Here is a 13,517-nt window from a genome sequence, read left to right on the forward strand (position 1 = left end):
GAACAGAGATCGTGCCCCTATTCTTCATTAGAGATTAAGATTCGGCTTCTATTCGGAAGAAGTATATGATCCAGGAAAAGCTGCCTTTTGTGGATCCTGGGGAAGAGTGGACTAAGAGGGGAGGCCCAGGAAAAAGGAGAGAAGGGAGAAGGCTAAGGGGTATGTATTCCTACTTTGTTCTCTCCATGCTGTCCATGGGATGGGAGGGCAGGTTAAAGAAGAGAGTGCAAAGCAAAGCAAACCAGGGCTTTTGTCTCATTTCCCTACTTGGACTCTGGAAAGAGGCTGCCCACACCAGCCTGGGGTACAGTCCCATGATGAGAACGTGGCTGCCCAGCATGGCTGGATAGGGGAGATCACGCAAATTCCATTTCCTAGCCTGGCTCAGTTGCTGGAAGTGGAGACAGGCTCAGAAGTGGCTGAGGGGCTGTGTGCAGACTGGCCAGAGCAGGCCATCACAGCAGGGGGAAGGGACGGCAGAGTGTCAGCCTCACTGGAGCAGAATGGGATACAGTGAAGACCCCATGGGGAACTAGAGAGAACCCACCAGCAAGTGTCAAAGAAATGGGGAGTCAGCCAGGGAAAACCACAGACTGCCATAACAGACCCCCCTCGAGGTTGCTACTCATCCAGATTTCATCAGTAAGTGTCACAGGAAACTGGGGCAGAGGAGGTGGGGAAGCATCCTGGAGCCCGGAGCAGACAGCCTCGTGCCGAGATGTGGATCACATGTTCCGTAATATCATGGAAGCCACACATTCGCCTCCATGTACAGAAGTCTTCACCGACGGGAGTGGTGGGTGACTTGAAGCCGATCATGTCCCTAGACAATGAGCAGTACCTAAGGCACTGCTTGAATTACTGCTTCAGAATAAATTCCGAAAGTGTTTTAGGGTTAAAAGAAAGGAACTGTATTTTTTCCGTATATATGTGTTGCACTGAGAGCATTTAACTCCAGCGCCAAAAGGACGTCATCAAGTTCCTTTCTTAAAGTAGAGAGCAAGTACCTAAAGAGAGCTTACTGGTTTTAATGAGGTCAGAGGTAGGTTGAAAGCCCCTAACAATAATTCTTAAATATTTCTTTGATAGGATATTATAACACTATTTCCAATTAAGAAAGGGCAATCATGAAATTGTGGCAAAGAATTCATTTGAAGTTCCTGGGATAGCTAGGAAATACAGGGTTACTTCGTTCAGTCCTTCAATACAGTGATGTGTTTCTTAGCTCTTCTAGTCATCCTGGAACAAAGATCTTGATCTGGTTAATTTCACTCCACACGAATTTGGTACATTCTGCAAAGATTTTTTAATCTATCATTGCGAATGAGCTTGCACCAGACACATTGTATGTATTTGTCTTCAGTGAAAGGGATCGTATTTGTTACCGAGAGAGAGCTGCACTCCGTGGGCACCCTTTCTTCTCAGACCGCCTCTCTGCCGCGGACCCACTGATCCATAAGGGAGGAGCCTGGCTGTGTGGAAGAGCCTACAGCTCAGTAACTAAATTGCCAATATTTCTCTATGAACGTGGGGTCAATGGAGAGAGCAAGTAAGTTTCTACAAAGTTCCCTTCAAATCCGCATTCCTAGGAGAAATGTTCATGCCCCACTAGGAATTCAAATCCCATTGTATCTGACAAAAATTTAGAATAAAAAGCAAGTAATTCACCTGGGACTGGAGAATCCTTCAAGGTAATAAATGTACACAGAAGAATCTGAATTAAAAGGAACTGAAATCAGGCATCTAAGTAAAGATGACCAACTCTGAAGCAAAACATACAGTGTGTTTTAATAACCACAGCTTCTCTTTCCATTAGCAGGTATAATTGCTGCCACTTAAGGAACTAATATGTCTCTCCTGCCTCTCATTACTATGATAAATTGCCAGTGAAATGCATTCCAAAGTGAGTAATGTCTTGCTGGACATCAGTCATTCAGTTAAACTAATTAACATAATAACAGTTACAATGACATAATCTCCGGATTCACATTATTATCTATCGCTTGGTCTGCTCTTGCAGACATGCTTCTGAATCACAATCAAAGATGCTTGGGATGAATACAGTGTTTTGTTCACGTGGTGTTTTAACGTGTATCATTTTCCCAGCTGGACATGTTACAAAACAAGACCAGACCAGAGCTGTTTTTTGATCTTCCTAATTTCTTTACCATGAACAAATTGCCTGAATGTGAGGAAATTATCACTAGAAAACAGAACAAGAACAAAGGAGAGTTCACTTAACCACCGAAGTTTAAAAATACCTAAGAGCAAGTATTCTAATGTACTTTCAATACACATCGAGGACCATTTAGGCGAAACGTGTCAAGAAACTTTGGAATATAAATTTCTAATAAATTAAATAAATTGTACTGAAACATTAAAAACTTGGTTTCTACAACATTTAATTAGCGCAGAACCATAGAGCTTTATAGTATGACCTTAGTTATTGAGAACAGATGAAGTATTTGGGGTAAAAAGTAATTTGAGTACAGGGCTGATTTTTTCACCCCAAATCCCCGCTATCCTGTACTATTACAGCTATGATAGCTTTGATTAGTTTTAATTAACAAAAAGCTCTAGTTAACACCTACATTTTAATATGTTCCACAAACTACATTAGATTTAAAGGTACTTGAGAAAAGGAAACTCCATGCAGCATAGAGTAGATAAATAATGTGTCCCACGAGATGTCAGGCCCTAATCCCTGGAACCTGCACTTGTGATCTTATTTGGAAGAAGAGTCTCTGCAGATGTGATTAAGAATCTTGAGATGGGGAGATTATCGTGGATTACCTGGGTGAGCGCTAAATGTGTCTGATGTGCAAGAGGGAGGCCACGGGAGATCTGACCCATATGGAAGAAGAGTGGATGTGGACAGAGATAAGAGCGATGTGGCCATAAGCCAAGCAATGCCACCAGCTGCCGAAGTTGGAAGAGCGAGAATTCTCCCTAGAGCCTTCATGCGGGGACTGCAGCCTGTCACCATCTTGATTTGGGATTTATGACCTCCAGAACTGTGAGAAAATAAACAAAGTTTGTACTGATTTTTTTTTTAAAGATTTTATTTTATTTGACAGAAAGAGATAGTGAGCGTGCGCACACATGCAGGGTGAGCGGGAGAGGGAGAAGCAGGCTTCCCACTGAGTAGGAAGCCAGCTGAGGGCCTTGATCCCAGGACCCTGGGATTATGACCTGAGCCAAGGGCAGATGTTTAACTGACTGAGCCACCCAGGCCCCTGTGGTAATTTTTTATGCTGACATTGGGAAACTCATACTCAGCATTTGATTTTTGTTCTCCACAACCCAAATAAAATCTAGAGTCAAGGAGACAAAAATTCCAATGAAAAATGCATTTTGTTATGTAAAAATATCGTTAGTTGCAATGGCTAACCACTGCAGTGGAATCATACATCCTAAGATATATCTCTCATTTATTTACCATATAACTGAAAGTTTATATCTTTTGCCAACACCTCCCCATCTTCCCCATCCCCCAGCCCCTGGTAAGGAAACTTTACTTTTGGGGGGGGGGCGGGGGACTTTATAAAGAGATTTCACTCAAATCTCTTGGGATGATTTTTTAAAAAGATAATCCTACCTATAGGTTATTAGTTGCATTAAATATTTTTCAGGATACATTTTTTTTTACATTGTATGATTTACCTGTTTCCTTTATCTCCTCTAGTTCTTGTATCTTTTGGGATTCCAACTACTATTTATACCAGTCCTACTATCTCCTTATTTGGAACAATTAAGTGCAGTTTTATAAAATGTTACATACATCCTACTTTACAGTAGGTCTCTGGATTGTTTTCTCAATGGTTAGCCAAAATCTTCATTGTTCTCTGAGACTGATTCTAAGTATTGAGTTCAATCTAGTACACTTTTTATGAATGACATAAGCAGAAATTTGTTTCCTTTTATCCTTACTCTATTTGAAAATTCTCCATTCTAGGATAATTTCTGAGTAACTAAAGTTAGAAATATATGCATTGTCTCATTAAAGAGTCCCCAAAATGGCTAAGAGCTGAGCTTCTAAAACTCATTTTTTGCTATTAAAGTTTTACAGAAATCTGTTAGAGGAAAGTCAGCATGCTTTTTGAGCCATTTCCTGTCCCTGTTCCAGGGCTTATGAAAAAGAGGAACGCTTTAGATAAACCAGCTGCTGGATTGCTTAGAATAGTAAATTACTCTAACACTCCTATTTGATGTGATCCTGTCACACTTTTTTTTTTTCCAAGCAGGATTTCCTCATTTTTCACAACTATTTGTTTCCACTCGAAATTAGCTTCCTACAAATAGCCTCTTGTCAAATGTGTACTGAGCTGTGTGCACAGTTTCCATAAATGAAGACACTGTAGTTCCCTATGCCCACCTCCTGTTAATTAAAAAAATCACAAAACCTAACTTTTTCATTAAAACGTTGCCTCCTTGCCCCGAAATAGATGACTGCTATAGCATAAAAACTTAGAATTCTGAGAACCCATTTGAAATTTTTCACGATTATTGAATTCTATTGCTAAATGTTTGGGATAAAATAGGAACAATCATGAAAAGGTCATTCATACATCTGAAGAACTAGCATAAAAGTGGTTCAAACCTCTTACTTAATTTTTTTTTTTTTAGCTTAAGCCATTCTTGTTCTTCTACTTTTTATGGGCCCAAACTGGTTATTTTAGTGACATTCTGAGGACTCTTTCTGAAGTTAGCTCTCTGGGGAACTTTAACAATTTCATGCACGCTCTAAACTGACCTTATCTTCCTGATTGAAGCCATTTCTGTGATGATCTACTTATTCTTGGAAACAAATAAATATTCATAATTTTGATTATATAATCTAAAGAAAGGGTTTGCACCTGGATGGATCCCTTCATGGTTTCTTGCCTTTTCGCCCCACATTAACCTTGGGATAAAGGATACATTACCCTTTATGAGAAGGAAGGCAAGTCTAGAACATGATATAAATCCCATCTGCACCAATTTTGATGATGCGATTTTATTCATGCATAAATAAAAGGTTTGCTGAAATGTGCAAGAGCAGTTTATCATTTCTTTGCCTGTATAAATGATGGATTCCGGTCTCTTCCATTTCACTACCTGCGAAACTTTCCTTTATTTAGTAAAACAGATAGCGAGTCTGTGAAACTATTCTAAAGGAATGACACTTGTTTCTTTTAAAAATGCTCTGAATAGAACACGGATATCCAGAATCCACACTGAAACGTAATGGTCAAGGCTCAGAAGCTTTGGATGACAGGCACAAACCTTTTATTTTTACGATGTCACATTAAAAGTTCAGGCTCTGGCACGAGCCAGATTGGGCACATGTTTAAGTCCTACAACCTGTTAGTTCGATGAACCATAATCCCTCAGAGAACATCTCTTTGCCTGGAAAAAAGGGATAATATCTATTTCTAGGGTTGTCGTGAGGATCAAAAGACTTATACGTAAGTACTTAAATGAAAACAAATACTAACAAGATCTCAATAAACGTGTCTCCATTTGCTTCATCCTTTACTTCCAGATGTCATCAGAAACACGTGGCCTGCATGGACTGGGTCAGCAGTGAAGGGTGCCTGGGTGGCTTTGTCCGTTAAGCATCTGCCTTTGGCTCAGGTCATGATCCCAGGTCCTGGGATCGAGTCCCGTGGCAGGGGGGCTTCTTGCTCAGCGAGGAGTCTGCTTCTCCCTCTCCCACTGCCCCTACCCCCTCACTCCGGTTGTGCACCTTCTCTCTCTTTCTCTCAAATAAATAAATAAAATCTTAAAAAAAAAAAAAAGTGAGTGGGCTTTCTAACGAGAAAGATTTTCAAATTTCAAAGTACTTGGGCCCCACTGGTAGAAACTAGTGTGAAAATTTTAAAAATTGGTTAAATACTGTCCACTGAACTGGCAAAACAAAATTATGTATGCACTGTGGGATATGGGGGGCGGTGCAGGAAATTTAGCCTTGCCACATAACTGGGGTGATGAGAAGGAAAACTGGTATTTTGGATGTATGGGGACTAAAGATTGAGATGCAAAAAGTTAAAAAAAAAAAAGTTAAAAAATGTTAAAAAAAATTTTGACTGAGAATTTCTATTTAATACAAATTAAAGTAATACATCTCCATGGATTTATTTGTTTGTTTAGTAAATATTTAGTCTCCACCACACAGTAAGCACTATTCTTGGTTCTAGGGATAGAGCTGCGAGTGAGCGAGACTGAGTCTTCTCTCTGCTTCCACGGAGGTTACGTTCTGATGAGTAGATGTATGATAAGCAAATATACAAGTATTTAAGAAATAATACACATATGCAGGAAACAAAATGTGGAGGTCTGTTTGAAAGAGGTTGGGGCTCCTTTCCTACGCACTGGGCAGGAAGCCACTGAGGGCGATGGCACGTCCGCTGAATCCTGAACAAAAAGGAAGAGGCCACTTGAGTGTGAGGGGAGGGGATTTTCTACAAGGCTTGACAGACAAAGAGCCAAAGAGGAAGAGGGTGGTGGAAGATGAGGGTGACAAGGGCGGGTGACTGTCATATGGGGCCCTGGCAGCTACAGGAAAGAGTCTGGACTTTACTGAGGTGTTCTGAAAGCCCCCACAGAATTGTGAGCAGAAGAGAGGTGTGACAGGTGTCCAGACTGGTCGCAGGGAGAGCCAGTGGGAAGTGACAGCCAATAGGGGCTGAGGCACACCTAGATGGGCTAGGTGGTACTGCAAGAGTGGGAGGATGTGTTATGAACACTGACTTAATAAAATGTACTGGCGAATTACGTGTGGGAAATGAGGAAAGAAGAAAAAGAAGAAAAACAGTACCTAGGCTTTGCCTGGTTTTCCTGGGATAGGAGTAGTGTTTGGAAAAGGGAAACAAGGTAGATCGAGGAGAAGCCCGTTTGGGGTAGAATGGGGAAAATCCACTGTCCAATTGCAAACGTGCTAATTTAGAACTATCAGTCACTCACGTGATGACAGCGTCTTTGTTAATGGAGTCTGATCTTCAGAGAAGGGCTTAGGGCTGGAGCTGTTAGGATTCAGACATAGTCAGAGATTAATACCAAAGGATTTTTAGATTTTTTCCCCCAAAAGTTGTCACATAGAGTGAATGAAAAGGAACGAACGAAATGACCACTAATGTGGGATAAATACATTATGGTACACCCATACGACATAAGGTTATGCATCCTTAAATTATCTTTTAGAATAATAATTAGAGGAACAGAAAAATGGAAAATGGGAATGTATTATATTATTAAGAGGGAAAAGGTATGAGTTTTGTAATCCTACATTTGTGTATAAGTATTTAAATTTTAGAAGTCTAGAATATAGGGGCACCTGGCTGGTTCAGTTGGTGGAGTGTGCAAATCTTGATCTCGGGACTGTAGGTTCAAGCCCCATGTATAGAGATTACTTAAAAATAAAATTTAAAATAGTCTAGAGTACAAAAATATTTGAAGTTACTTTGGACTTTTTCGGTAGTAAGATTAGAGGTGTTTTGTATTACTTTTTGTATCTTTTTTTGTATTTTCAAGTGTATAAAAATATGGAAAAATTAATGACCATAAAATACCATTAATTAATGACCATAAAAATATCATTAGCCTCTGGGTTACAATAACACAGCAGAATATATTAAAGAAAGATTTAGCAAAAACAGTTTAACAGTGTTCCATTTCCTAACATAACTATAAATTTATTAACTGAGTAGAGGTGTTGATATATTTTCTAAATAATGTGCTTGCATAAAGGTATTGTTTAATTTTTTTTTTTACAACACAAAACATTTCTCAATATTTTTTTCCTGTTCTTTGCACACATAAATTTTTGGTCCCAGAGAATTTTTGCATACAAGTTACTACTGTACTTCACCATTTGTACCTTTTTGTATGAATAAATGGTATCTAGTTAGTCTATGCATCACTGTTAAGTTTACTTGGAAAAATGCAACATGACATCCCCTGCTGTTCATTCCAAAACAAAAGGGCCATGAAATGTTTTGTTTCCCCTTAATGGTTGATTTGGATGACACACTGGAAATGATCACTTGTTTTAAGAACTGAGCACTGCAATGGCAAAAAAGGGGAAAGGTGTGAGTAGGGCACATCATAGTCATTGGAATAATGCTATGTATCTCTACAATTATAAAATAAATGCAATATTTTCCCTTGTTAAACATAAGCTATCCTGGATATCCAATGAAACGTAACAATGTCATCAACTTTGGCACAAGAAATGTTGATTAGCTTTCTGCAACAGGAATGTCTTCTTTACCAAATTAAACCAGTCACTATGCTCTCTCTTGAAATTCTTCTAACTTTCCCTGAAATCTTATGAAGAAAATCTTATGTTTAAAAAAGTCGGCCCCTCGGAATTTGATGTTAAAATTTGATGCAGTGGTTAAATTGTCAGTTGTCAGTATTCAATTAAAAACTTTTAATTATAATAAAGCAATTGAGGAAAATGTGTTGTATAGCAGTGTTCAAGGTCAAGATTAGGGTCAAGGCTAAGCTGAAATCCAAGATCTGATTTTATTTATTTATTTATTTATTTTAAAAAGGTTTTGTTTATTTATTTGAGCAAGAGAGATAGAGAGAGGGTGTGCACAAGTGTAGTGGTGGGAAGGGGCAGAGGGAGAAGCAGGCTCCCCACTGAGCAGGGAGCTCCATGTTGGTTGGGCTGGATCCCAGGACCTGAGATCATTACCTGAGCTGAAGGCAGACACTTAACTGACTAAGGCACTCAGGTGCCCCCCAAGATCTGATTTTAAGAGCTAGTGTTTAAACACGTGTTTGTGGAGCGGCTGGGTGGCACAGCGGTTAAGTGTCTGCCTTCGGCTCAGGGCGTGATCCCGGCGTTATGGGATCGAGCCCCACATCAGGCTCTTCCGCTATGAGCCTGCTTCTTCCTCTCCCACTCCCCCTGCTTGTGTTCCCTCTCTCGCTGGCTGTCTCTATCTCTGTCAAATAAATAAATAAAAATCTTTAAGAAAAAAAAAAATTTTTAAACACGTGTTTGTGGAGCGGCTGGGTGGCACAGCGGTTAAGTGTCTGCCTTCGGCTCAGGGCGTGATCCCGGCGTTATGGGATCGAGCCCCACATCAGGCTCTTCCGCTATGAGCCTGCTTCTTCCTCTCCCACTCCCCCTGCTTGTGTTCCCTCTCTCGCTGGCTGTCTCTATCTCTGTCGAATAAATAAATAAAATCTTTTAAAAAAAATAAATAAATAAATAAACATGTGTTTGTGCCCATATTGGAACATATCTTTAGGGAATACACTGTAGGAACATAAACTGCTGAATTCATGTAACATGATCTTAACCCAGGTCCAGAATATCAACTGGTTATCAAGGTGTTTCCATGGACTATGAATAATGGAGACATACTGCTTTGCTTATACAACATTTTCACAGATTATAAAGCTCACAGATGTAGGGAAAGGGATGGAGAATGGCTATTGTGAGTATCATTTTGTGTCATACTTATTATGAGTCTAGCAAGAACTATCCCAGTGGTACAGTGGGGATAGAGGATAAGGAAGGTCCCATCCATGGAAGAGAACTGGCAGATACCTTAGATGTTTTTGGTATAAGAATTCACTCAGCACATATGCATGGAGAACCCTTCCAGTGCTAAGCACTGAGACAGGTTCTATCTCGGATTACAAAGCGGAATTGGCAATACAGATGTTAGAGAAGCTCAGAGCCCAATTAGGGACAGGAAGATGAACATACAGACAGTGAAGGATTTCAGGTCCATAAATACTTAGTAAGTAGTAAGTAATGGCAGAGAAGCTGACTCAGGGGACTCAGAATTCTTACATGAGGCAAAAAACTTGAACCAATATGTTGATGGATGTGTAGGCATTTTCCAGGTATAACAGAAGGCGAAGGCATTCTAGGCAAAGAGGAGAACATAAGCTAGTCTATGGCCCAGTAACACTAAAGAACTTAACATGTGTAATAGCTGAGAATACCGACCCGAGTTGGAATGTTAGCTGTATGAGTGAGTAGGGTTGGGTATGTTTAGAGAATTTCCTGAAGTCAGATACTGGAGGGCCTCTTCTCACTGAAATGTATCTGGATTTTAATCTCAAGGCAAAGGGAGTGTAGCTATGGGAAATGTTTACACAAAGAGTAAAATACTCAGATTTGTGTGTTAGAAAGGATTCCGACGGCAACAGCAAGGACCTACCGGAAGGAAGTAATGCTGGAGTCAAAGAGCCTATTACAATGTTAGTTGCAATAGTTTAGGTATAAAATCACAGGACCAAATAGTAGTGATGGCAAGGTAAAGAACAGGATTGGTTTTGTTTGGTTTTAAGAGAAAGAGAGAGAAAGAAGGAGAGAGAGGGAGGGCAGATGTGCACAAGGTATTGGTGGGGGTGGGGGAGAGGGAGAGAGAATCTTAAGCAGGCTCCTTGCCCAGTGTGGAGCCTGATGCTGGGCTCCATCTTACGACCTGAGATCGTAAACTGAGCCGAAATCCAGAGTTGGAGGCTTAACTGACTGGGCCACCCAGGTGCCCCAAGAATAGGATTGTTTTAAAGGACATTAGGTGATAGTATCGTCTGGATTGATCACTCACTTTGGCTAAAGAAGCAAGGGAACTAGGAAAATGACTAGAAATTCCAACGGGCAACTGCATGATGGTGATTACCGGCGGTCCTAACAGGGATTAAGGGAAGAGAAAGAGTGGGATTAAAAACTAAATTCACATTTGGACTTAAAAATTTTTAACTGCTGTGAGAATGCCATGAACTCATTACTTCAAAGGACATTTAGAGAGCACTACGGGGATCTCTATGCTACATGTCGGCTGTCATGAGGGAGATACTGAGGAACCAGGGAGCTGTCTACACGGACACAAAGGAGATACTGAGATGAAGATTCTGAAAATGGGTGAATTAAAAAAGACAAATTAAAAAGACAGAATTTAGAAGAATGAGAGCGGATTAGATAAATAACAGTGGTTTTCTAACTTTTTTTGACTGTGGCCCCTAATAATAAACACATTTTACCTTTGACCTGACTCATCTACATACAAGTATAAATGGAACAAAGGCTTTAAAAAAGTAATGATGGGATATACTCTGACATCTTTTGTTTTCTCGTGTTTCATTTAAAAATGCTGTTGGCAATCTACTAAGCTGATTTTATGATGAATTCAGAGGTCACCCTTGAAGTCTGAACAATGCTGACAGAGGAGGGCAAAAGAGCGTCTGAACAAAGGGAGGGGGCTCTCTTTACTAATTAAGTGGCTTTTCCTTACACAGCCCCTGAGGATCTCCTAGCCCACAGCATAAAGGAAACGATGAGATTAAAGTCCATGATCCAGTTACTTTTTAAAGTTAAAAAAAATAAATAAACACTTTTGGTAATACAGTCTAAGTTTGTGGTTGATCTCTACCAGAAATTGATAAGCAGGGACATCATTCAATCAACTTTTATTTGCTTCCTCTTTTGGGCCCCACTTTGTGTTAATTTCCCACTGAGAATTATAACAAAATTGAAATAAACAACCTGGAACTCCTTCTATACAATGAGTTCTTCCTTGCCTTAGACTTACTATTTCCAGCTTGCAACTTACATCCTTTTTCCTTGAGAGAGTGGGAGCCAGATCTCCAGCTTTGCTGGAGTTAATGTAGAGCATGAAATCAGCCATAATACCTGGCTTGCTAAAATGCAACAGGGAGGCGGAGGAGGGCAGGGAAGGTTTCGGAGAAGGGGGAAGGGCAAGAAGGGCGTAGGCCTTTGGAATGGTGAGGCCTGGGGAACTACTAGCGGTTGGAATGCTGCAGGGAGTTGCCTTCTCCCAAGCTTTCTTAGCCCAGTCGCCCTCTGATCTAAGAGATGTATGCGTTGTCCCTTAGGCTATGTTCAGTAGAACTCACAGAACACGCAAATTAGCTTATCATGTCTTTCCCATACACAGATCCTCCCAGTTTCAGTAAGACACCTTGTCACACATCATGTGCTTGAGAAATGGTGATAAGGATTTGTGATTATACTGAAGGACCAATAAAAGCTGGAGCAAAGAACAGCAAAGGGTCTTCGCCTCTGAGCGTCGACCCCCTTGCCCTTCTCCTCCCTTTCACAGCAAAGTTTGGAATAATCTTACATCCCTCGGTACAGGGATTGCTGGCCACTCCCCGTACAGCTTAATTAAAGAAGATTCTGATACTTCTTTTTTTTTTCCTTTTTAAAAAAGATTTTTAAAATTTATTTATTTGAGAGAGAGGGCGAGAGCTTGCACACACACGGGCAGAGGGGGAGGCAGAGAGAATCTCAAGGGACTCTCCTGCACTGAACGTGGAGCCTGATTCAGGGCTCGATCTCATGACCCTGAGATCATGACCTGAGCTGAAACCAAGAGTGGGATGCTTAACCGATGGAGCCACCCAGGCGCCCCAAGACTCTGACATTTCTATAACTTGTTTAATATATTTTAATAGACAAGCACTAGGAGTAGTAGGCACTGAAACAGCAGTAATTACTCTCCTATTAGAATGCAATACCTTGCAGGTTGTGAGTACACAGAATGGGGACTCGATGATAATTACTCTGTCAACAATTTTTACTTTGGCAGAAATCCCTTATTTCTGCTCTCTATATGGAGTAGTGGAAAAAGACAAACTTAGCACCGATGAGCTATTCAAGTTCCTCCACCTCAGCACTGTTTCTGCCCCATTGTCAAAAAGCCCTTAGACGTTATCACTTGACTAGATTAGTTTTTAATCTAGGTTATTTTAAAAAGCTAAATTTAAAAATCCACTATCAAGAATGGCTGCAAAATCTTTCATAGCACATTTTGTATCAAGCATTGCCTTTTACATCAATGGCATGAAAGTTCAGTGATCTTGATTTGGGAAAGCCACCAAAATCATATATCCAGAGAACCTACAAAGTAGGTAAGTTTTCTAACATGAAGCTGTGCTTCATGAAAAGAAAAGAAATATTTTTTTAAAGGGATGCATAATAGCTGTGATATTTTTCATCTCCCCCAACAGGAATAGGCTACTTTATCTATCACTGCAATCTAAGTAATCAGAGTTTAATATCCACTTATTTGCTGAGCTTAAGAGGTCATTATATCGCATCCAAAAAATCACTAAAAATGATTGACTGACTTTCCAGTTGGAAAACTGGCTCAGCACAGTGCACGGCTGACACTTTGTTTATCCATTTTTTTCCTTGTTCCTTTTGTCACAAGCTCGCAGTGCACATCTGACACTATATTTCTAATTAAGGAATGTATATGAGCCAACGACTCTGGTACTACAACCTACTCTCACATGATGTAATGTACTTAATACAAGCACAGCACACCCGTGCTACTCCATGCTTTAGCAGAGAGAGAACTTCAACTTAGACTGAGGAATACAAAACTGGAATTGCTTCACTTCGTGTTATTTTTTCCCCTTTGGGTCTCATGGCGTATGAGTTTTCTTTTTTTTTTTGGATATTTTTTAATTTATTTTTTATTTTATTATATTATGTTAATCACCATACAGTACATCCCCAGATTCCGATGTAAAGTTTG

General features: G+C 40.1%; 1 protein-coding gene across 10 annotated transcripts in view; it reads right to left on the reverse strand.

Annotated features, from left to right (window-relative positions):
- CHRM3 (cholinergic receptor muscarinic 3) overlaps window positions 1-13,517 on the reverse strand; it is a 465,054-nt gene that overhangs the window by 311,645 nt on the left and 139,892 nt on the right. For 2 of the 10 annotated variants that reach the window (XM_034662438.1, XM_034662436.1), the window contains exon 3: window positions 6,946-7,004. The exons of the other annotated variants lie outside the window; for them this stretch is intronic. The gene's annotated coding sequence lies outside the window, so the exon portion shown is untranslated. The remainder of the gene's footprint in view (window positions 1-6,945; window positions 7,005-13,517) is intronic. 10 annotated transcript variants of the gene reach the window in all.

This window comes from Ailuropoda melanoleuca, chromosome 6 (assembly GCF_002007445.2).
Source record: "Ailuropoda melanoleuca isolate Jingjing chromosome 6, ASM200744v2, whole genome shotgun sequence".
Taxonomy (NCBI): Eukaryota; Metazoa; Chordata; class Mammalia; order Carnivora; family Ursidae; genus Ailuropoda; species Ailuropoda melanoleuca.